Source organism: Astatotilapia calliptera, chromosome 7, assembly GCF_964374335.1.
Source record: "Astatotilapia calliptera chromosome 7, fAstCal68.1, whole genome shotgun sequence".
NCBI lineage: Eukaryota > Metazoa > Chordata > Actinopteri > Cichliformes > Cichlidae > Astatotilapia > Astatotilapia calliptera.
The window spans coordinates 23,234,469-23,260,516 of NC_137428.1; the positions used below are offsets into that span (position 1 = coordinate 23,234,469).

At 38.2% G+C, this 26,048-nt stretch overlaps 1 protein-coding gene across 6 annotated transcripts in view; it reads right to left on the reverse strand.

Annotated features, from left to right (window-relative positions):
* znf618 (zinc finger protein 618) overlaps positions 1-1,464 on the reverse strand; it is a 46,632-nt gene extending 45,168 nt beyond the window's left edge. For 4 of the 6 annotated variants that reach the window (XM_026173692.2, XM_026173688.2, XM_026173690.2 and 1 more), the window contains exon 1: positions 308-1,463. The gene's annotated coding sequence lies outside the window, so the exon portion shown is untranslated. Of the gene's footprint in view, positions 1-307 lie in introns of all 6 variants that reach the window. The other 2 variants (XM_026173686.2, XM_026173689.2) reach the window with 2 other exon arrangements.
* Positions 1,465-26,048: the final 24,584 nt, after the last annotated feature.

Genomic DNA, 26,048 nt, shown 5'->3' on the forward strand with positions numbered 1-26,048 from the left:
GCGAGCGAACTGGGTGTACACACGGCTAAGCAGCAGTTCAACAGAAACTTCATTGCTAAAATTTAGTCCTCCCCCCCCAAAAAGGGGGAAAAAAAGAAAAAAAAAACATCAACAGATTAGGTCTATTTCTGATGGCTTCACAGCTTGCACCCGGTTTAATGCCAGGCAGCTATCGTTTGCTAATGTGGAGGGAGCCGAAACTTAACACTCGCTACTGAAATTTCTAAAAAAGAAAAAAAAGAAAAAAAATTACATTTCTGAATTAACTGAGGATTTAAAAAAAATAGAAAACAGCGGTTTGACATACCTCCAAAAACGATGTAGCTCATGCGAAACAGGCTGGCGCTCCAGAAATCTTCCCTCCCCGACCAGAGGTGACTGCACAACTGCTTCCTCAAAAAAAAAAATTGTGAATTAGTTATGAGAAATTCAAAATGATAAAAAAAAAATCACCTCCGTGTTTTTCTCCCCCCTCCGCGATTCGCTGCGTTACATTTTAGTAAAGTGTAATGGCGTAATGAGTCGTGAATTTGCCGAGCTTTGGTCGGTCCGTGCAAGCTCTCGGTTTCTGCCTTGCACAGGGGGGTTTGTGTTGCGGTTCCTCCTGTGGAAATTTTCGTCCGCCATATACAAGGGCAGATTCCGAAATTGCAGTACCGGCCTGTATATTAGCCCACATGAAAAAAAAGTGAAAAAAAAAGAAAAGAAAAAAAAGTCTGGGAAGAAGACAGAAAAAAAATGTTGGTCGACTGTGAAGTTACACGGGGAAAAGCGACTGGAAATTACGCAGAGGAAAATATTCTCACTTCAGAATAAGTTTTATAACAGCAGACGCCTTGTGATGTTGAACTGTGTAATAATTGCTTTATTTGCAGAATTATCTTACAATTATTTATGTGTCTATAACCTAACTTAACTTAACTATAACTCACATAAATGATCCAATTTCCAGATGCTTGAATTAATATTAATCGATAGAAAAGTTGGAGCTATTCATTGCACGTCTTTCCCCCTCCCTTTTCTTAAAGCTATAAAGATGCTGATTGTTTAACGCACGCAGTTAAGCAAAAAAAATAAATAAAAAATCAAAGTCAGTATTGACAAACAATCACAGCAAGGGTCAGTAATTTTCACCAAATCCTCCACGTTTGCTGCAGTGTCTCAGCAAGGTTTGTTTAGAGTATTTGTAAAGAGAAAGCTTTTGGTTGGCCAACATTTTTTTGTTCTCAAAACCTTGCTCTGAGAATTATTCTTTTTTTTTTCCTTTTTAAATTGTTTAGTTTTGTTTCCAGAAACAAAGTATTTGGCCCAAGAACCGGTCTATGCTGTCAACTCATGGTAGTTTAATACATTTGTCATGTAGATATGTGCTGTAAACGTGGGGTTGAGTTTTTAGAACTAGATAAGAATTCAAAATACACAGTACTAGCCTCGGTGTTATACTACTGCTACTACTACTACTACAACAACAACTAATAATAATAATAATAATAATAATAATAACACGTTCAAACCATTTTAAGGAATAACTGAATGTTTCTTTTTGGTCAAGTTTGACAGAAGATAAATACTATACAAAATATGTTATCTATTATTATCCATTATTAATGAATCTGCCTATGTGGGGTTGTTTGTTTTCTACAGTGATATAATTGATCAAGAAGGTGACTTATTATTTAAATGTAAACCCAAAAGTCAGATTCTAAAAGAGATAATTAAACATATGATGAAAAAAGTTGTTGTTTTTTAAAGAAAATAAACCTGCTGATATTACAAATCCACTTGCAAAGAAGGAGATGAAAAACATCTCCCAGACAACAGTGAGGGATCAACCAGAAATATAAAGTTACTGCATTTATGTTATAAAAATCTGAAAATCTGTGTAAAAGGGGTGCAGAACTTTGCAGGAGGTTTGCAGGTGTCTGAACACCTGCCCAGGCATTCTCTTTTACAGCAATGTGGCAAACAAAAAGCAAGAGTGCTTCGGAAGTTCCAAAAGATTCATGATGGATGGATTGAAAGTGGGTTGCTGGGGCTGTGGGGGGGTGTTAAATTCTAACCATTTTGCATGTCAGCAGAAAAATCGTTTCCCTATGACTCTTGATGCAAGCGGCATCATGCTGATGCTTCTCTGCTGCAGCAGGATGCAGAAGATCAAGTGAATACACAACACAGAAAAATCCTGCAGGATGCTGGGGTCTGCAAAAGAGTTGCAACCTGAGAGAAGCTAACAGCCCTAAACATGGAGCTGCATGGTAACAGCCTCATTCAAACAAGAAATGGAGGGAAATAAATGTCAGCTTGTGCAAGGTGGTGGAAGATGTGAAAAGCAGATCTACAACAAAGGCTGTCAGCGCTCTCCAAAAGAGACGCCTTTCCTAAGCATCGACTTGAAGTATGTGAGTGATTATGCACCACTTACTTTGTGTTGTGTTACTGTGGTACATTTGTACTAAATCAATTTGTAGAGCCTTTTCCCTAATTACCCTAACTCTAATTATGTTCACTGATTTTATGATTTATTACTGTAAAACAACACAAGAAACTGTGAGAGTGGGTGGGGTGAGCGGGGTCCAATATGACAATTCATTTTCCTGTCCTCATGGGTGTATAGCATAATGTAATATCAATTAAAATCAGATTTGTTTTTTCAGCATGAAGATTAGACTATGTTTTCATTGCTCAACAGAGAAATTAATACCCCTTTGTATTCACAAAGTAATTACATGATGTAAGTTCATGAATCCTTCCCGGTATTTTGCTTTTCTGTCATTATTGAGATGCTGTTTTCATCATGTGCCGAGGTGTTTTGGATGCTTATTTTCTCCAGCATGTACATGGGAATGAGGGGTGTATGTGTGTGCGTGTTTTCACCAGTGATATTATTAATTATTTACAATCTACATTAAAAGCTTTGAATTTTGCCTTTCAAGAACGTTTCCCCGCTTTCTTGCAATTACTGCATTTATCATCTCTGTCCAGCAGAGGGCACCAGCATACCGACAATAGCCCCTTCCACTGCTACAATGCAGTGCCCTGTGAGTACAACATGTATGTGCACACAGTACCTGCTCACACTTTTTTTGCTCACTGTCTCCATCTGCTGATGACAGATGTTTGCTCTTTAGCATTCTGAGGATGGACATGTTTTTGTGGGCTTTCAGTCACATTTAAAGCTCATCCAAATGTAATGCATTCACATGTATATTGTGTTTTTCTTCTTAGACTACAAGCCACATTTTAAACATAAAATGCAGCGCTTTATTGTTCGAGCACAAATTTAAAATCACCACTTTAACTAACATGCTTGTCTTGCCACAGCAATGCAAAGCCTCCACAGAACAGTCTCAGAGAGGGTTTGAACTCAGTACTGTGTTACTGTGAGGCAACAGCAATAACCAAACAACCACAGTGCCACCCATAAATGTGGTGCCTAGTGCACTAATTCTTGTCTGTCATTGGTCTGAAGATATTTACACTCAGCGATGCTGAAACTTCAAATATAGCAAATATCAATTTTTGTGAGTTTTCAGTTTATTTAAGAAGAAAACCTCATACCAAAAAAAACCAAAACAACAATGTGCTTCACTTTTGAAAACAATTGTGCACTGTACAGTGAATCAAAAGCTACCTGATGTTGTCACAAGAGGTTTCTCTGTTTCTAATGCTACGATGACATCATGGGCACTTGGTGAGGTCAAATGTGCAAGTCTGCCAAGACCGAGTGGTGTTTCGAGAAATGGAAAATGAATGAGAGAGTTGTTCATGGAAGGAGAGGGGGGAAAAACTCTTCTATTTGCTGAAAAAACATTACAGCTCAGAAATGTGGGATAAAACCTACTATAGCAACCACTGTGTCCCAAATATTACAACACACGCTGCCATTTTTTGAGCACTCAAGGTTGGCCTGACCTCCTCCCAACCTAGTTTTTAAGGAAAAACATTCTTTGAAGTTACAGAGGAACCAACAGGTGAGAGGAGCCGACAACAACGATGCTATTTTTTCCCAGTGACCTACTTGGGTTTGAGAGCCACCAGACCTTTTGCTGCATGCTCAGGAGCTTTGCATAAATTAAGAGACAGTTCCCACAACTCTGGATACAACAATCTAGGCCTTACAAAAATTTGACAAAAATAACATGCACAGGGAGAACAACTTAGAGAAAATGTGCTTTGGTGCCACAGAAAGGACCGGAGAGATACGCAGAAGCTCAGAAAACTGCTGCTGTTTTGGTGCAGAACACAAACAGAATTTAAGAAAATACCTTTTAATTAACGGTTCCCTACCACAGCCATGGTCACTTTTCTCTTATGATTATATTTACATACACAATATACCAAACCTAAGAAGCAAACATTTAATTTGTAAAAATCAGTTGCCCAAACAACATCATCCATATATCTTCATGACTGCTTACCCATTCAGAGGTAAAGAGATGCTGGAGCCTCTCCCAGCTGTAACCAGGTGAAAGGTGTGGTATACCCTAGACATGTGTCTATTACAAACACATACCTGTCTAGACATTTAACTTTCCTATTCATTTCTCCAACTTGAACAGTCAGTAGCACCTTAAGTTGGACTGAAAAACGCCCAAATTGATGAAAAAACTGGAAAAACACACCTACCCATTTGGTTTTGGGGGGGTTTCAACCTCATGTTCTGAATTATTGACCTTTGAGATATGTTTGACATTTATTATTTTCTATCAATCACTGGTTTGTTTGTTGTTATGTGTTGTTATGTGTTGGCAGTTTCGTCCCATCTTATTTACCGTATATAGTTTAGTTTCAATTCCTGAGTTTCAGTTTAGTCTCTCGTTTGTGCTTCCGCCATGATTAATTCTTGGTCTCTGTGTCCGGTGTTGTCACGTTTTTGGTATTTCCTGTTTTATTTTGTTGCTCTCTTGTCTTGTGCGCTTGGTATTTAGTTTTCCTTCCCCTGTCTCATTGTCTTTGTTAATGTCAGGTATGTTTCCCAGGTGTCTCCTCTCTGCCCCAGTCACCTTCTCTGTCTATTTATAGTTGCTGTCTTCCCTTTAGTCTTCATCAGAGAGTCTCTGTGTGATTCTTTGGTCTGGTTGTTCTAGTTTGTGGCTCCATTTTGGACTCTGTGTGTAGTTTCTTCCTTTGGACTTATGCTTTGCCTTTTGGAGCAGCTAACCTCAGCCTGTGTTCTATATCAGTCTGCAAATTTAGATCAAACTGTAACACTTTTATATCAAAAATAAGTCACCCTTTATAGTTCATGTCCCATTTCAGTGAAAGTTCAGGGTTTAAATTCCTTTCAAGTCAATGAAGCATTATTTTAAACAATAATAAAATACATGTTCTCATCATCAGTGGTTGATCATTCAGTGATCGGATTCTTACCTGCATTGTTTTCAGCTGCTAAAAGCACGTTAGGTACCGTTTTGATCTCGAACGCCTGTGTGCCTGTGTCATCATGGCGAAATTGGATCGCAGTGGCCTTTGTTATTATTTAGACGATTAAAGGGTGTTTCTATAGTATGTTTGTGTGTCTGTGGACAGATGTTGTCAGCTAGACAACGAACATGAAATTTTATAAGTGTAATTGGATTAATATAAAGGTTTCATTTTAAAAGGATGGAATCCGGTTGTTCAGTCTGACGTCACTAGCCGTGTCTGGACCTAAACTCTGCTGCAGGTCCATATATCAAACGATCACTATGGCATTACTGAGAGTTGAAAAACTGTCTAGTCTTTCATCTTTAATAAAATGATCAGCGTTCTGCTCTACCAGGTGTAACAATTGAGTTTAACATCCAGGCATCCGTGAAAACGGAATTTATGACATTTAACGGAGTTAGAAGTTAGCAGGAAGTTAGCTCGCTAGCTTCTATCTAAATACAATATAGCATGTCCTGACTGCGGGGTTTTGGAAACAAATTCAAACGTACAGCTCTGCTATCACTTCCAGCATAAATGAAGACAGAAAACTAAAAAGCAGTGACGTTTGTAGGGTTACTGAAGTTTGGCTAGCTGGTATTTAACGATGTGCTACGTGACCGCTAGCGACACAGCTATGTTAGCATAACATAAACAAGCTAACTTTTTTTTCCACTCGATAAAAGTTAACGTGAGTGTTCTCGGTGGTCAGGAACAAATGTAATCGCATGGCAGGATGCTGTAAAAGGAACAAACTTCAGCCAGGAGAACAACTGAGATAATCCATCCACAATACGAGGTTAGTCATTCATATACTGCTGCATGGGCTGGGCTGTAGTTACATCCTAAGGTTTTAAAAACTGAGCTTAAATAAATGATTAGTGGTAATAAAAGCCGAGGGAGGTCAGCAGTGATCACTGACTGTTTTAGGAGCTTTTTGAGATTAAATAGAAGAAAATACATAACATTAAACATGTTAACAACACAAAAGCCATATTAAACGCACACTACTTTAGGCCCGGAAGTAGGATTCGCCACGTCATCACTGAACAACCAGATAGTCATAGCAACAGGTGTCAAGGGGCTGCCTGTGGACTATTAACTATTTCTTAATGAGGATATCATTATGTAGTTTATGAACAAATTAATATAATATTTTCCATAACTTGTGTGGTGTCACAACAAACCTGGTTTGGTCCATTTCACTGCTTTTTACAGTTTGAATTTTAAAAGCGCTGTTGGTTTGAGCATCATCAATGGACACACTTCATCATATCAAGAAAAGCGCAAGTGTCCGAATAACACTACTGACAGTCTCGCTAACAGCGTCATGGTTGCACCATGTGCAGTACCAGGGCCATGACAATGATGTAGTCAGACACCAATAACTTTATTCCTTAAAATATTATTTACACCTTTGTGTATTTGAAGATTGAAGGAATAGTTTCTTTTACAGCTGATGTACAAACTGTGCAAACAGACAAATAAAAGCACAAAAGGAGGCCGGAGTGTAGAGCAAGCGCAGTACTTAGCATAAGTGATGTACACAATGTGAAACTATTATTTTGTACATCACAATCATTTCTGTTTTGGAGCTATTTTCATCCATGAATAAATATAGGAGATGACCTTATTTAATGCAAACTACTGAATGACAATAGTATTCATTTAGACAACAGCTGTTATGCTGCAGCATGATCAGTAAACACAATGATGTAACCTCACCCCTATTGTCAATTAAAATATCAAATGCCTCAGTGCGAACACTTATTACGGTGTAAAAGTTCATGCTTCATATAATATGTATTGTCGGTTCAAGAAAACAGTAGTTGTTGGTTGACCACAGGCAAAAGCAGGTGGGAATCCTTACTGCAGTTCCTTACCTTGCCACAGGTAATTGTAGGTTTTTCTCAAGGGCACTCTGTGTCCAGCGTTGGTTATGATCATGCAGTCTGGTTGAGCCTAATGTGTGCCCATCATCAAAAATAGGATATTTTTGTTTGTCTTCAGGAGATGATAGAAAAACAAGCTTGTATGGGCTTTAGTCCCACACATTTAAAGAAGCACTCAGCTGTTTTTTGTTTTTGTTGTTTGGTCATTAATGCATTATTTGATCAAAATAAATTTATTATATAACTTTATGCAGTCAGCTGAGCTTGCTATTAAACAAAAAATATAAAAATATATAATATTTTTTTATAAAAAATAGAAAATACATATAATATAAATAAGAGAAAACACACACCTTCATTACTGTTTCATACTGCTGCTAATAAGTACAGTATGTCTACAAGCACCTGTTTTTTTCAGTCTGTTTAATTTCGCAGCCGTTTCAGTACTTCTAGATAATGAGACAAGTAAATAAGTAAATCTAGTAAATACGTCACTGCAATCAAGCCAGAGAAATAAATATGGAATGAAAAAATAACATGAAAGTAAATGTACATCATGCCCCTACAGACTCTTTTCATTGCCTTGCAAGCCTAGAAGAATCATGTGATTATTAACAATGACGTCTTAATATTTACTGACTTGTAGGTAAGCATACTTACGAAGAAATGAAAAATCTCTCATTTTTATGGTAATTTCATTTTATTGGAAAGGGAAACAATATCAGTCAATACATAAAAGTTATAAATTACATCTCACTGAATGAAATAAGTATTTGATCCCCAAGCAAAACATGAATTGGTACTTTTGTGAAGAAACAGCTGTTGTTACCCACAGTATTGCGATGTTTCAACTCTCAGATTATATCCTTTCTTTATGCCATATGCTCTAAATAATGCTGATTTCATGACTCAAGTCATATTTTGGATGGAAAAGCTATGCTTCAGCTGCATAGGTGCAACATTTAACTTATTATACTCTAACAAAATCATTACACAATAGCATAAGCACTGCTTTAAAGATATTTTGGTCACTTTCTATTCAGCGTCAGCCTGCAGATAATCAGAGGCTATTCGTTGTTTTGCTTTTTACATGATTGCAAACTCTGAGGAGAACACAAAAGAAACACAAAAAAGCCCATTATAGCCTTAACTGGATCTCTTCACTTGCAGTGTAAGCACCTGATGAGGGAGGAGAAGTAAGTATTGTAATTATAGTTATGACAGGGTAGTCACTGACTGAAATCGCCTACGCGTTCATATCCAGGACAAGCCAAAAAAAAGGCTGAGGAAGAAACTAAAAATAAAACACAGAATCATTGTGCAGTAAACCTCTGTGGCCTAAAGTATATCTAATTACACTATTGCCCTTTCCAAAGATAATTACAGTAAATCTTGTATGTACTTCTATGATGTTTTTATGCTTGGTCACTACAGTGTAAAGGCCTCCACTTTAAATCATCAGGATCACTAGGAAATCAAAATATAGCTCTACTTTAGTGAATATAATCAAAAAGAACATTTTGAGCCAAGCATCCAAACCTAAATAATCAATAAATACATATATATAAAATGACAGCACAGTGGGCAGTGGTTAGCAGTTACAGCAAGAAAGCCCTGGGTTTGAATTCACCAGCTGGAGCCCTTCTTTTACTAAATAGCCCCCTGCTTAAGCTTTTTAATTGGAAACACTGGTTTCAATTTGAGTAAACTCAAATAGTTATATGATAAAGATTGATTCTGAAAGTTGAAAAGTGCACAAAACACGACTCACTCTGCCAACAAAACTGATCTAATCTCTCCGAGTCTTCATCACTGGCATGAACTTCCTATTTGGCTGAAAAAGTCTCGTCCAAAAATAAAATGACCATGTGAATGAAAGAAAGCATTATAGCAAAGTTGCAGTTTCTGCATGGTTACTCTTACCATGTCCGGAGCTTAATTTAGTCTGTCAGTGTGCCAACATTTTCTAATTATCACTACACACCAAATATAGCTGAGTCTGATGGGAAATAATGGATCTTTAAAAAAAAATAAAGTATGCAGTATAACATTGCAAGACTTGACCACAGCAGTTACAATTCACCCTGTAGGCGACATGAATGTCTCCCAACCCATATAAAAGAGGTTGAGATATTTTTGCTACAAACCACTGTGATGTCATGTTTTGTCTTAGGTCATGTCTTTTTGTTCCACTTCCTGTTTTATTTTGTCTAGTAGACCACTAGTCTGACTTCTCACCCACCTCTTACTGTTGGTGTATTTAGTCTGAATCCTACCCTCTCTAGCTGCCAGATCATCTTACCACATGTGAAGCATTAAAGCCCTTTGTTTTTCCTTCTCCACATGAATCTGTATCTATTCTTGGTTTCTGCCTTACTTTTTGCTACTGAATTTATTTGCCCGAGTTGACCAATCTGCTGTGTGAGCAGTCAGTCTTTGCTCAGAAGAAAGACTGTCTTTTTGGACTTTGAATCTTGTGTTAGGGTAATTGAGTCCTTGAGGGCAGTGAATGTCATCAAAGGCAGCATTATACATTGAATGTCTGTGCAAAATGTGTTCCTTCTCAAAATTTTGGGATATTTCTTTATCCTCCCGAGATCTGAGCTCTTGTTTACATTGCATTTTTGTTTTTCTACTTTTTATATACGATTAGTTGGGCCTTATGCCGAAACTTCACATTTGAACAGGAAGTCATTACTGCATTACTTAATCTTGAACACTATTTTCATTTCTTCTTTATTAAAGTATGTCCTCATATGTGGGTGACACTGGGTTTATTTTACAGTATAACACAATATATTCAACATTGCTTAACAAAGCTGTCATGGTCCCTGTTTTGGACCCAGAGTTTTGAGTTTCTGGGATATTTGTATTATTGTGTTAGTAAACTTTATCCAGTTATGATTACTGGGATGATTTAGAACACTATTTCTACTTCAGTATATTTTAATATCAATTTTTATTACATGTTGCAACACTAGTATATTTTAACAGACATTGAAAATACAACGCATTTCATGCTACAGTCAAGGTTAATATCACATTTAATGCCTCCTTAAGTTAGCAATAATAAAATAATAAAACTTATTGTTTTATAATACTAATAAAATGTGTCATTTTCATAGATTTTTGATGTTTTATCTGTTCTGGTGTGTAACATTCTCATTTACTGAGAAGTCTTATTAGAAACTAAAATTATTAATGTTTTGTATTTAATAGTTTTCCTTAATGTTCCTTTATACCTGCGAGTGTTCTTTTCAGATTACTTTAAACGAGGACATGCATATTATGGAAAGTTGGAAGGATAGCTGACCTTTTTCGCACTTTTGAGGTATTTGGAGCCATAATTAACTTTTCCTACCACTGGATAAGTGAGCCTATTGGAACACTTAACAGCGCCTTATCAGAATACATTTCTGTCAGAAAGAGCACGCCATCTTAAAATCAGACCCATTTTTGGTCCTATGGGAGAAAGACAAAAAGGGCAAATGAAAATTTCAAAATCAACATATGTGATCTCTAATAGTTGTTATTTAGATTAAACCGTTTGAGCCTGTGAAGGTTGTTTTTTTTAAATAAAGGGGTACATAGTTAATTTCCAAATAAAATGAAAGCCTGATAGATCAGTTGATTTTAGTGTTATTGAAAACAGTGACAGTGACCTAAATACACCATCTGTCATGACTTGTGGGAGAACAAAACCAGGAAAACAGCCAAGTTAGAATACCATATGATTACAATGCGCCCCAAGTATGAAGAAAAACAACATTTTTCCATCTGCACAGAGAGTACTATACTTGCCAGAAATTGCAGATGGTGACAAAGTTTCATAGAAAAAAACACATAGATGGCTTCTTTTCAACATGTGGAATGTATCTGCACAATGAATGACCCTCTGTTAAAGTGGTAACAAGTGAACATTACAGCAGATGATTCAAGTTGCAATATGTTTGTGCAAGTGTGTGAGTGCGTGCTTGTGTGCTTGTGTGAGTTTTACTGCAAATAGAATTATATATTTGTCAGTATAATATAATAAAAGATAATAGTGCTTATTTATACCTTCTTTATAGCTCCTACAAAGGTTAATGATTACAGCGTACTATTATCATGTCACGAAAAAATGTTTTAATTGGGTCTATGTAAGGGCCATGAAATGGTTTGTAAACAATTGCTGTACTATAGGTAAATGATTATTAGAATTATATGTTAATGGTTTAACAGTGAAACATGTAAACTTGCTGTTCTGGTGGTTTTTTAATAACCTTAACAGCCAGTTGTTGTTAATAAAAGTCAAACTTTAAGATCTGAATACAGTAAAAAAGTAGCCAGGTAAATCTCTGAGTACTGATCTGGGCTGAAAAGAACCGCTCCCATAAACCACAAAAGGCTTGGAATAGCAAGTGGTTCTAAAAAGAAACAGCTGCAGGAACATTTTGCAGCTAATTAGGTTAACTGGCAACCGATTAGTAAGGTGGCCAGAATTTTTCAGAAGTAAAGAGCAGCAGAGGTTCACCAATCTGCAAACGAGTGTATCGACAAATTGTTGAAAAAAGAAAATTCAGAATCATGTTCATGAACATAAATTTGCAAAGACTGTAACAATTCTTAGAATATGAAGAAATATTTAAGTGTAAAATGAACATTGAATGCTCAGGATCTTCCAACGGCACTGCATTAAAAGCAGGCATGATTCATGGAAATCACTGCATGGGCTCAGGAACACTTCTAGGAACCATGGTCTGTGACCGCAACTCCCTAATCCATTGAATTTGAAATTGTATTGGAAAGCATGGACTCTGCATCCTCTGCACTAAAAAGTTAAGGGGACCATTTGGATTGTTATCAGTGCTCAGTTCAAAAGCCTGCATCTCTGACTAGTGCATTATTGCCTTATTAGCTTGCACATCTGGAAAGGCACTATCAATCCTGAGGTAAGGTATATGCAGATTTTAGAGCAACATATTCTCCTGTTCAAACGACATCTTTTTCAATAAGACAATGCTAAACCACATACTGCATCTTCTAAGGTAAAATGGCTTCATAGTAGAAGAGTCAGGCTGCTGAACTGGGCTTCCTGCAGTCCAGATTGTTCTCTAATGAAATCATTTAGACAAAACAGGACAATATTCCTCTCCCAGAAATCCAGCTGGTGGTTTCCTTGGTAGTTTGCTATAGTTAGCACACTGTTGTTAAAAGAAGAGGGGATCATCTGAATTGTAGACATGGTCCTGTCCCAACGTTTTTATTGCTGAGATCAAATTTAAAGTAATCACACTTAAAGTAAACACTTCAAACACTTCAATTGTTAATATGTTTTCATTGTTCTGTTGTGAAAAAGACATGATATTATAGGATTTGCAGATCATTGCATTATATTTTTATTTAATGCCAATGTTTTGGGGACTGTGGGTTGTAAATTAGAAAAGGACTTAAGGTATTCGTACATTTACCCACTAGGATGAGTTCCTCTGAGATACAGAAAAGTGTGTGTGTGTGTGTGTGTGTGTGTGTGTGTGTGTGTGTGTGTGTGTGTGTGTTGGCTTGACCTGAGCACTGACATCATATAAATTAACTGTCTATAAATGGAAACTCATTAGTGAGCTTTTATAATAGCGACTGAGCATCTCAAGAATCCAGCGAGGTTTCAATTCATAGAGTGATGCAACAGTTATGAGCCACCAGAGTTCATGTCAGACTTCTTACGTCCTGTCTGTCTGTCTTCTTGGTGAGCATGGATGTCCTTTAAAGCAGTCTTTTATCATCATATGATTTCTGATGCATTGCATCTTATGTGGGTAAAACTGGTTTGTCTACTTGTAACTTCTCCAATATTTCAGTGTAAATATATTTAAATGCTATTTGCAATTTTTAAATTATGATATAGTAGCAATTACAAAGTCCCTTCCTACCATTTCCACAGACTAGCTACACTGGTGATGGGCTAAAACAAGGCTTCCTTTCTTTCTTTTTTCTACAAATTCTAAAAAAGCTGGTTTTGTTTTCTGCTTGATCCACACAACCGACTCCTGCCACGCAGGACAAATGCACTCTTTGTGCTTAAGCTAGTGGACAGATTGTAAACACTGCAGGAGCTATTTTTGTGGGCAGTGTGAGAAACGGAAACGGAGAAAAGACATCTTATTCAATCCCGGGAAGCTAAAAGACAACCAAGTAATTTATGTGCCCTTGAGTCGACCAAACTTTTTCATTGTGTTAACTCAAACCAAATCAAATCAGTTCTGTTTGCTGTATGATTTAAATGAACCTGAAAGCATGACTCCACTTCACCTTATCGGTATTGTAAAGATTTCAGTAAAGCCTTGTATTTAAAACAATGCAAGTAATGTTTGATGTGCAATCTGATTTTTAAAATAGAAAGATTTTATATTTTGAGCATGTAAATGATTAAATGAGGAGAAAGGGAAAAGAAGAAGGGGAGAAATGATGCAACACCAGAAAATGAAAGGAAGAAGATAAAAGAGCAAAAGGCAGAAAGCCCAGGAGGCATGCTATAAAAGGACATGTAGACTACAAAGTCGAGAGACGCCATAAAACTCTTTAATTTGCTATTTTGTTAATAATATAAATCTCTTTGATCTTTACATACAGAAGCTAGCACTGTAATAGCCTTTCACTCTATTTATATTTGCAAGATTGGACACAGCAGCATCACATAATTCTGATTTAAATCTAATCAGAGTCTGTTATTTGTGGAGTTCAGACTAATGAACTCCACATCCATCACCTAGCTTGTTTCACTGGTGGCTAATTCCATCTCTTAGTTATCTCTTCCCTCCTGTTGATACACCACTCTGTACTTAATCATTATTTTTAATCTCTGGCTGTCTTCCACAGCGTGTCTTTGTCCTGTCTTTCTCCCCTCACCCCCAACCAGTAGCCGCAGATGGCCACCTCGCCCTGAGCCTGGTTCTGCCAGAGTGTTCTTCCTGTTAAAAGGGAGTTTTTCCTTCCCACTGTCATCAAAGCACTAGCTCATAGGTGGGGTCATATGAATGTTGGAGTTTTCTCTGTTTTCTCTGTATTATTGTAGGGGCTTCACCTTACAACACAAAGTACCACGAGGCAACTGTTCTTGTGATCTGGCGCTGTATAAATAATTTGAATTTAATTGAACTAAATTATTCATATTCGTTGGTAACTTACTCTGTTTTCCAGAGTCCTGGTTATAAGTTACGTTGGAATCTATCCTCTACATTCCAGGGTGACATATTACAATTTTTCTTTACCATGCCCATCCATCTATTGTCTTTCGCTTATCCAGTTCATGATTGCTGGGAGGTCACTGGAGCCTTTCCAAGCTGTCATAGGACGAGAGGTAGGATGCGCCCAGAACAGGTCACCAAGCTCTCAGAGGACTAAGAGAAAGAGATGGACTGCCATTCAAACCTATGGTCACTTTAGAATCATTAATTAACCATCTCCATCCATGTCTTTTGACTATGGGAAGGAGTAGTACCCGGAGAGAACACGCACAGACACAGAGAGAGTGGTGATAATCACTGCACCACTCAGAGCCTGTGGTTTTTTCCACAGGTTATAAAATGCAGTTTCCCTCCTCATTGCTACCAAGTGTGTGTTCACAAACACGCATTAAGATTTTATTAAAATTGAAATAGCAGCTTTTTAAACCAATAGTGTTTTGTTTTTTAACACCATTAGTTCTGTGTTGTGTACATCACCTCATCTGTCCTTCCCTTTTTGTAACCCTCTAACATTGTGACAGATTGAATAACAACATGCTTGCTTGACCATTCACTGCTCAGAGGAGTATATTGCTCTTTGAAGCCGCTTCTATTATGCTTCATTTTCCATATTCATCAGCCTCTGTGTAACCAGCACTCATGATCCTCTTGTGCAGCTTGGTTTTGTCTTTTGTGTTTTGAATGGAAGATGACAAACAACTAAAGATATATGTGTCCAGAGGGAGCCCTAAAAAAAAGATGCTTAGCTGCTCGTGATTTGTAGGTGGACGCCATATTAGTTGCAGCGGTGACCTGTAAGAGAAAAACAGACTTTTTTTGTTGTTGTTATTTGTGTTGCTTTCTTGTGATTCCCGTTTAAGAATTGTTTAATGACTTTATTTGATACTCTCATCATCTGACCTATCTGCTGCTATTCTGGGCATGTTCTTCATCTTGCTCTCCTTTGTGAGTGGGTGACCTTTATGTTGTCCTCGGTCCTCTTCAGTCTCTCTCAGATCTTTTTTTGTCTCGTTTCCACTTTAATCATATCTCCCTCTCACTGTCAGTCTGTCTGGCTGTTTCTCTTGTGAATGGAGAGACAGAGATTGAGTCTTAGAATGGGAGTCAGCAGCCTACACAGTTATGTTACAAAACACTGCAGCATTCACGGCGCTGACCTGTTTTTGTCCTTATTTCAGTAGCTGCCTACATAGAATGGCTTGATTCACAAACAGTTTGTCGATGACTGTTCTAAATGAATGATTTACCAATGTAGAGTTTCTAACGCAACTCATTTGAGATCATTGTAATAAATACAACCACTGATGCATTGGGCTGTGACCCCCTTGAGCTGCGCTGATGTCTTCTGGGGGCTCTTTTTCCTTTTTTTCCTTTTTTCCTTTATCTTCTGTCTGGTTTAGTTTTCTTCCTTTCCAAGAATGTCACAGCAACTGCCATCTGTTCTTTAGTGGAATTTGCGTCTAATTACTTGAATATTTTCCGTATTCTGGCTGAGGAAAGGAGGTTCTTGTCCAAGATTTTAGGGTACACAGTCCCAGTCATTGGCCAATTACAGTTTTTCTCAGTTGCTTTGATGCATTTCTCACAACAGAATTGATCTCTGCACCACTACTAAGGCTCTTCTCAAAACAATTAGTGCAAACTGCAAAACATGGTGGATAACTTGCAAAAGTGAGTCACTTCATCAAAAAGAAAAGTCAGTTGTTCAAAATAAGTAGTCAATGCTTCAAAAGCAAGTCCCTTAATCAAAACAGATAATATATTCATCGAAAGCAAGTACTTATATCGATCAAAGTGTAAGGGCTGTCACAATTACAAGTCATTACAACAGCACCTTTGGTCACAAAATCAAATGGTTTGAACATGTTCTCATTGTGACGGATTTCTTTGTAGGTGCTTCCCATGACAGCATGCATGGCATGTTGAAAACCATAAATTGTAAAGGAAAATCAAGACACTTCATATGCACTCTTGATAATATTTAATTGAAACTGTTCACAGCATTGTGCAACTGGGGAAATACAGTAAATCAAACATTTTACAGCAAACATAAACTCACTTAGACAGTAAACCTTACTGCAGTAGTTATGAAACAAAAACCCCCCTGAAAAACAGACACTGCTGCATATCAATCATTGATATCTAGACGCTCCCGTCTGTCTGCCCACATATTTGCATCAACATCACAGCGAATGTCAGCTCTATTGGATTTGATGTTGGTAACTCCTCCACTCTGAGTACAGTCCTGTGCGTCATAAATTTATTTATGCGTGTAAAGTATGAGTGCTCCATTACTTAACTCTAGTTTTAGGTGTGTACTGTGCCCAGTGGTGGTGGCTTACTTGGAAAGCGTAGGCCACTGTGAAGATAGACATGAAGTAACTGGCCCATCTACAGCCCACATACTGCATGATACATAAGGTTAGAGTAATCAAGCCAGCTCCAGAGAGCTATCCTTCCTGATATCAGCCTTCAAAACGAGACTCTTGAAGCATACTTCACATTTGTCTGCATACCGTGTGTCTTGAAATACTTTTTTTTCAATTACTACCTCAGTAGTGACATTTCTGTCCTCTCACCTTCTCACTTGTCTCTTACAGGCAGGCTGTTGGCAGGTTACTCAAAACAATACACTAGTTTATTTAATTATTTATATATAACTTCTATTGCTAAATAATGTATGCTCTTACAAGCACACACGGGTGTGACTGACTGAACAGTCAGGCCGGTGCCTGTGCTGTCATTCAAGAGTGAGTCATGACACTGCCAAATCACACTTAGCATCAGCTAAAGTGTGGATGTCCCACAAAGGGTCTTCCTATGTTAATATATAAAATACAACTTTCATAATAAAGTCATGTTATCCAAGTACTTTAAGGAAAAAAAACTGCATAATGTGGGAAACGCTGCAGTTCCTGTATTTTCAGCATGTGCGTGAGCAGCAACAGGAGTGATATAATGTGGCAAAGCAACAGAACAGGTGCTCGGGCTGAGCATTCACGAGGCAGCCTTTTGTAAAATAAACAAAATCATTCTCCCTGAAAAGGCTCATTGATGGTTTTTATCTATTTGTGAAAGAGAAGTCTTTTTGTCATAAACACAAAGGGGAATTTTAAATGATGCTCATAGAAACATTTGGCATCTGGTGGATAAGAACGTGCAGAGAGCAGAGCAGAGGGAGGAAAAAGTGACACAAGATGGCAGTGGCAGAACTGACTCTAAGACACAGCAGATAAAGCCTTATTTAAATATACTTCACTTTTACTCATAGTGATAGAGTTTCAATAAAAGGCATTTAAGCAACCAGCAACAATTCACTTAACAGAAGCACAGTTTACATCTACATATCCAATCCACAAGTGCAAGGGGCTGGAGCCTATCCCACCTCTGAGAAACCAGGAGGAAGAGTGCCAGTCTGTCGGGACTAACACAGGACAGTCGTCCATTAACCAATTTAGAATATCCAGTCAACCTAGCATGCATGTTAGTGTTTCCCACACTAGGCAACATGTGACAGGAAGCCCCAGGCAGGCACAAGGGCAACACATAAACTCCACCCATGCAAACTCCTTCAGGAGGTTTGAACCCCGGACCCTCTTGCTATGAGGTAACAACGCTAAGGTTTCAGTAAGAAAACATAAATTATGTGCAGTTTAGACAATTGGCATTCAACATTTAACAAGAGTTGTTTTATGTCTTGGTTCAGCAGTTGCACTAATTTTCAATATAGGTGCTGATGAAAGAGAGCACAAGATGTGAAACGCACCTACAGACTGCAACAAACAAGGCCAGAGATTTTGTGTTTGTGTGGGTGCAGTTGTCTAAATTTATTCCTCTTGAAAGCTATTTCAAAAACATGTGGTGTGCAAATGTTACACAATCCTGGTGGAGAAAATTATCTATCCCATGCACCGCCCTTTCTAATGTCCTTCCTTCCTTTTGGGGATTGTATCAGTCCCTTTTCTGTCATTACATCGTTTAGAAACGGAGCCACTCAAGCACATGTTCTAATTGTGCGAAATTACATAACTGACCTACAGGTATAACCGACTTGGAGAGCAGGGGAATAGACTGTTCTTTGCCTTTATTTTGTCATTGTACAGGAGATGGGTTTTCATGCACATTACAGCTCTCATGTATTTCATGTCCTTAAAAGCTCCACACTTTCACTACTAGAACTAGTGGTATAACATAGAGTACAGTGAGAAAATACAGATATTTCTTCTTTTTCCTATTTATTTGCTTCTTTAAATTTCAGCTATCAGAAAGTTTGAAATCAAACATTTAAAAGACCACGCGATGCTCATAATGTCACATCCTAATAACACAGGTGAGTTCCTCGACAGACCTTTCATTTCCTATAATAATAATAACCATCACAACATGAGCCACATGTTTATTACAGTGTACTTGGGAGTATTAACGTGATGTCATCCACCCATGTGTTTTGTTTTGGTGCACGTGGCTAAAAATAGACATCAAATAATCTTAATGGATGAATCCTCTTCATGTGATGTTGAGAGGTACAAATCCAGTTGTGTACACACGCTCGTGCAAATGTGAGCTTTCATTTGTGCATCGACCCTTATCATAGCGCTTGCTGATGATGCCAGAGTAGAGGATTTTGTGAAACCAAACGTGATCTCTAATCTGGATGACTTTCCAGCAGCTTCTATCTCTCTGTTTTTTTTAAGGTATGAATGACCTAGATACTTTATTTCAGCCTACAAGTTGTGGCTTTGCTCATGAATGAATGAGGTCCAATTAGGACTATTTTTAGACAGCTCCCACCTTTTGTTTCATAAGCCAGTGACTTACAGTGCATTCATATGATTTGAACAAAAACAAAGTATTTATCTCCTTAACTACATACATTGGTGTACACAGTATTTCACTGTTTAGTTAAAATGAAATATCCCTTTTTACAGTTTTTAAGGGGATATTAATTATCGCATTCAGAATCGAGATGTGGTGCACCCCTCCTCCTATCCATCCTTCACAGATCCTTGAGATGCTTGGGAGTGCCTAATTGAATTCAGCATTGCTGCAAGAATCAATATTGTCTGGAGACTAGATTGTATCAAGCACGTATCTAGGGAAGGATACAAAAGAACCTGTGGAGTATTCAAAGCACCCAACAGCATCGTAGCTTCAATCATTACCAAGTGAAAAAAAGCTTGTAAACTCCAGCAGTTTACCTTGATCTCTGTAATCAGGATGGAAAGGCCTTGCTCAAACAGGTAACAAAGAGGCAGGGGTTCTCAAATAAATAGAGAAAAGCCAATACTCACTAAAAGCCATATATAAAATACCCCTTTCATAATAATGTCATCCAAGTGCTATGAAAAACAAACTACATAGTGTCAGAAATGCTGCATCAATTTTACAATACTTTCAAGATGTGTTTGAGCAGTGATACAAAGAGCCAAAGCAACAGAACAGATCTTCAGTCACTGATGGTTTCATCTATTTGTCAAAGAGATAGCTTTTTATCATTTAGACAAAGGGGGCTTTTATATCAGTGTTTGCTCAAAAGAAAAAAAAAGAAATGGAATCTGTTTGGATGAGAAGGGAAGGAGTGAATAAAGAAAAATGGGTAGGAAAGAAAAATTGTTGTGAGTTAAAAGGTTATTTTGGGAGCGGAACTGATTGTTAAACCTTGCAGCTGGAGCCGTATTTCACGCCGGCTGTCACGAGGACGTGGGCCGCCTCCATCTCTCGGTTAATCTACCGACACATTTTTGCATCACTTCAGCGCTTGTACACGATTTGAAAACTAAGCCGGAGAACGTAACGGCACCGAACAACAGGAGGTTAAGATCTGGCACATTTCATTTCACTTGGCACGAAGGAACATTGAAATAAAGAAATGGAGTATTGGGCTGATCATTACTGGGAGTGGTACGACCCTGCTTTTGGTTTTGTGAATGGAAAATTGTTTTGTTTTTTTAATAGAATTTGATCTTTCAGATTTTATTTAAGTATAGGGCTGTTATTTTCTTTTTTCCTACGAGATAAGAGTTGAGACATTTCAGTGACGCCAGGAAGTGGTGTAAAACACGAATTTCACTCTCAGCATGCTTAACCTTTGCAACTGCAACAATAATCTGTTGACATTTAGTTTCAGCGTGTTCTGTGGTGGAAATGAAAATTATATTAGCTGTTATTAGGCAAGAGCAGCATCATGACTTTTACATAAAAGATGATCTGGTCCTTTCTCAAACATGAGACCGAAATGTTGATTTACCATCGGAATAATTGAGACAAGCAATAAATGTTTTGGTAAATCGACTGGTGGTGATATAGTGTCTTCTACTCTACTGAAGTACTCAAAGCACCTATACCAATATACATATACTGATACTTTTAACCTATAAAGGCAGCTTATGCAAGGGAGAGCAGTGTGTCATGATTTATGAGATGAATCGTAATCAATTTACAAATTCCGGATGCATTTTAATGACCACTAAATCCCTGTGATTTTCCATAATAATTAGTTAATAGAACAGCAAAAGACTCATTTGAGCTTTTTTGAAATATTTGCATTTGAAATAATGACTGAAACCAGTCATTATGCAAATGTACTGTTTATAAGATTGGGGAAACCTGCAGTCAGCTGAGACTGAAGAAGTCACTTGGATGAGTGACGAAACGTTTCTCCCACAAAACGCTACGTCCAGATGAACAGAATCAACTTTTGGAGAGCTACAGGAGGCTATTTATGGCCAGCGTCACTGTCCCTTCACCGCAAGTTTGTCAACTTACCTGTGTTGGTAACAGGCTTATTCTTCTCGCTCTGTGACCAAGTTTTATGTGCGATTACCTTGATCTCTTTTTGCTACAGTTTACTCGTCATGCCACAGCTCCACTCTACAGCTGAACTTGACTTTCCGATACTGGTCAAGCTCTCACTGGACTCACGCCACGCTCCAACCCCCTGGAAGGAAACCCTCACCACACTCACCTGCCTGCCCTTCTGCCATTGTTGTTCACAAGGAATTCTGGAATTCAGGTCAGCCCTTCATCTTTGCACCCGACTTGCCACTCGGACCTTCACCTCCCCCTCCAAGTCTAAATATTTTACCTGCCAAGTAAGCCACACGGTGTCTCTTCTCCCCAGACAAGTTTCCTGAACTTGCTAACTCCCTTCTGCTGTTCTCAGTGTGCCTCAATAGGTCACCGAACCACCAGCCATGCCCTGAACTCGCCACTCTTAGCCCACGCAACGTTAGGTGTAAAATGTAAAATTTGAGAATTTTACTCTGCTGTCTCCACATCTGGTTCTGCACTTGACTCCAGTTCTGTACGGACATTTGACACTAACTGCCACCTTGAATGCTGAAATCTCCTCATACCTCATCATATTCCAGCTTACCGTGCTGCCACATTTTTCAGATCTTTAAAAAACCCCAAGCAATAAAAGATTTTTGCAGAAATAGTTCAATAATTTACAATATGAAAATCATATTGTTTTACTGGTTTTTGTTTTATGGGGGTACACTTTTTATTCAGCACATTATGATTTTACTTAAAATTACAAGGGCACTAGAATGCCAAAAAGCACCATACTAGCCTTTTTACATGGGAAATAAGCTTTTTAAATTGGTACTCTTGCCAGTAAATATGCAGAGTTATCTACCATAACAAAAACGATATGTATGTGTGTGCGTGTTCTTTTCCTGTGTCTCATTTCTCTTCCAACCAGCAAGAGTAGCGTCATTCTGATGTTTGGTTACACTCCCTTGAAGCATTTCCCGTAGGGGTAGAGGACGCAATAAACAGTTTAACATTTTACCTTCCCTCCAGAAGCATATCTTTTTTATTCCCAAAGCTTCATGCAAACACTTAAGCCTGTTAGTCACAATGTGATGTAAAGCATGCGTCATTAGTGAGTTGACAGCGTTATGGGCATTCACTTGGTATAAATACTGAAATGTGGCGCCTCTGTTTACGTGAGCACTGAACTCAACAAGACTAACTTCCTATGTTGATTCCATCATTTCCATGCTGACTGAATCTCTGCTTAATTTTATACTCCGGTGAATTATCTGTTTATTTATGCTCTGCTGATCTACTCATCCACACCACCCATCCAGTTGTCCAATGCTTGTAAGTGGGAGTTGATTCAAGTGTCACACTCGAAGTCAACGAGCAACACAGGGGAAAAAAAATCTCCAAAGATATGTGAAGTTTTTCATAGTAGTTTTTCTGTCCTGACAAACCCGTCTGGTATACTGTTTATAAAGAAAAAACAACACAAAGTGTGTGCGTATAAGATGTAAGTAGAATAACTTGGCTGCCTGTGACGTGAGTTTCTGTAGGAAGATTACGCACTTTAAGTCAATACATATTTTGCATTTTGGAAGTAAAAACACGAATGAGTAATGGGTGGATCAAAGTTACTGTGTTAAGAAATTACAGCCTTGTTCGAAGAATAATGGCCTTCCTGGTAAAAGATAAAAAACAAAAAACCTCCACTTTAATTTTGTTTGGTTTATTTTTGGTCTCAGAAAGTTCAGCAAAATGTGTTTTATCATCCAGCCCATCCTGAGGAGGAAAAGGAAGCAAGCCAGTTAAAATATTGTTGTTGTCATGATGAGGGGAGGAATAATAATTTATAGCTCTAACTGGAAAACTGGTTACGTTAAAAATCAGCATGTGGCATGTTACTGAAATGAAACTGATGATATTAGAACCATCCCACGTCCTAGGGTGCAGGCACTGACAAGCAGTGGCTTGTGTTTTTACTGCTTTAAAACTAGGATATTAGAGAAGGTATTTGATTTGAAAGGCATCTTGGATAGCAGATGTTTCTGTTCTTAAACATGTGGTTTCCATTAAAAATCTTTTGCCACTAAGAAGGTTTTGAAATTCCTCAGTCCTTGGATGTTTTTCCTCATTCCAGAAATGTCTCTGAACTTCCAATTATGATAACATCTTTTGCTTTAAGTCTATAAATGATGAATTAGATTCATTTTAAATAACTTGCCCTTTTTCCTCTTTTTAAATAGCATCACCATGTTGTCTCTTCGTTACCATTTGGCAGCTTTTATTTGCACAGTTTTACAATCTGTTGACACATGCTAGCTGTTGAGTCAGTAGGGAAAACAATAAGGGTTTTTTTTTTTCCTTTTCTTTCTCCAGGCTCTGGTTCCTGTTTGCTAATTTTACATCAGACAAAAAAAGAGATGAAGAATTTCCTGACTGCTTCCTGAGGGATCAATCCTTGGTTGCTAAGAGACTAATGGAAAGTCTCGGGCTTAAGGAATGGCAGGAGTGAGTCACCGACCAAGGAAACCTGAGGGTATGAGTTAATGAAAGAGCGAATAAAATAGAAGAAAGGATCGTTGGGGTGGAAAAAACAATAGCTGCAATCATTACTCCTTTGGTCTCATATTTTATCCAAACATTTTAGTGTCTCTGTGTGTATGGATGTAACACATTACTCCATTATTCCATTTATTTTGTCTGTTTTTGTTGAGTAACATTTGACATTTGACTGACCGCTATTCTGCCATAAAATAGCAAAATTCCACAAAATTAAAAAAAAAATAACTCCAGCTTGTGGACAACCATGAAACAAGGCGTTCCACCTATGAGCACCAGTTAAGGAGCCTTTTTTGAATTGCATTACGCAGTTCTTCCACCACATCTGTGCACCATATCTTCAGTCTAAGCACAATAATGTGATGTGGGATACACAGGTTAGCAGTGTTTGGCCCTCCCAGTGCTATTAATGACCTATCAATACCGCAAATTGATAGCATGAAGAAAGATAAAACAAAGATACTGCAGCGCTATGAGGTTTTAGTACTTATTTGGTTTAGTTTATTAGTAATCTCATGTTGGCATGCTAACGATGTCCTGCTGTAGTAGGCGTCATCCTCTGGGGACTGTCAATGTACCTTTATGGTTCAAACATGGTTCTTATCATGGTGCATCAGCTGACACACCGATACTGAAATCTGTGTAGCGAGGTGTCAGAGAAACCCCTGGTTTTACAAGATTTTCTGACGTGTTACCATTACTACTGGTGGAATAGTTTCAAATATACACTCTGCAGCCACTTAATTAGGTACCTTCCTAGGACTGGGTTTGACTCCCTTTTGCCTTCAGAACTGCCGTAATTCTTCATGGCATAGATTAAACAAGGTGCTGGAAACATTCCTCAGAGATTTTGGTCCATGTTGACATGACAGCATCACAGTCACACAATCTCCTGTTCCACCACATGCTAAAGGTGCTCCACTGGCCTGGGATCTGGTAACTATGGAGCTCATTTGAATACAGTGAACTCACTGTCATGTTCATCGACCCAGTTTAAAATGATCTGAGCTTTGTGACATGGTGTGCTATCCATGTTGTGTGGAAGCAGCCATCCAAAGGTGGGTACACTGTGGTTTTGGACATGGTCAGCAACAATACTCCGGTAGTCTCCAAAAGTTGATTCTGTTCATCTGGACGTAGCTTTGGTGGGAGAAACGTTTTGTCACTCATCCAAGTGACTTCTTCAGTCTCAGCTGACTGCAGGTTTCCCAGATCTAAAATACTCAGGTAGGCTTTGGCATTTAAACAACACTGAGCTGGTGTAAAAAAGCCATCAGTGTTCCAAGTTCCAAATATCCAACATACCATTGCACCGCCAACAGCCAGAAACACTGATATTCTGACTCTACCTCCCTAACGTCACAGCAGAAAGCAAGAGTCATCACACCAAGCAGCATTTTTCCAATCTTCTATTGTACAATTTTGGTGAGCCTATGCAAATGGTAGCCTTCTGGCTCTCCTCTCTCCTATCTTGTCTCTTTTTGTCTCTATCACCTTTTCTATCCCTTTGAAGAAGTGAGGTTCCTTAAATATTAAAGAGGTAAGTATTAATTCGCAGATCTCTAAACCTAACCAAGCAAGGTAAAAAGAAACTAAAAAATGGTAGAGTAGCTTGTGATAAAAGACCGAAACACCCTGTGAAGTTGAGGCAAACAACGATGTGTCCCACTGGTAACGATTCTAGGCTGCCTTTCCTCATAGCAGCAATTCCTCAAGACTTTCTCCATTTGAAGCAATGCATTACCAGGCATTGTAACATCTAGTCCTTTTACTCTACCATCCTAATGTCACAGCAGAAAGCAAGAGTCATCACACCAAGCAGCATTTTTTCCAATCTTCTATTGTGCAATTTTGGTGAGCTTATGCAAATTGTAGCCTCAGTTTCCTGTTAGCAGCTGACAGGAGTGGACCCAGTGTGGTCTTGCTGGTCTGTTGTTCCTGGCATGACACAAAAGTGTAAAGACTGTTCTTGTTACATGGTTGCTATGTGAAAAAAATAAGATAAATAATCATTTCACTTATTTGTGTCACAAATACTATATGTTACAACTTTATTCTTTACCTTACCTCAGTGCTGATTAACCTTTACTTATTGCTTTTATTTCCTTCCAGAGTTGCTCAGTTTGGGTGACAAATTTAAAACACAGCCAGTACACACTGACATTGTCCACTGTGTTACTGGATAACAAAGGCACGAAGA